Below are 202 nucleotides of genomic sequence, written 5' to 3'. Positions count from 1 at the left end.
CGTAGGATAGAGGAATGTGAGAAGTCGTATGCATGTGTGTATCATTGGAGAAGCCACTGGGGATGGTAGGAGTCAATCGCTCAGAGAAAGGCAAGAAAAACACATTTGAATTTCAACAGAACCAACGGGAGTAGACGACTGTTTGGAGGAGACAGAAACCTTTTCATAAGTAGTCTGTCACACAGAGGAGAGGCCTATAGCT

The sequence above is a fragment of the Cystoisospora suis genome (assembly GCF_002600585.1).
Source record: "Cystoisospora suis strain Wien I chromosome Unknown contig_4647, whole genome shotgun sequence".
Classification (NCBI taxonomy): Eukaryota; Apicomplexa; class Conoidasida; order Eucoccidiorida; family Sarcocystidae; genus Cystoisospora; species Cystoisospora suis.
Note: the sequence above shows the minus strand (reverse complement) of the source record.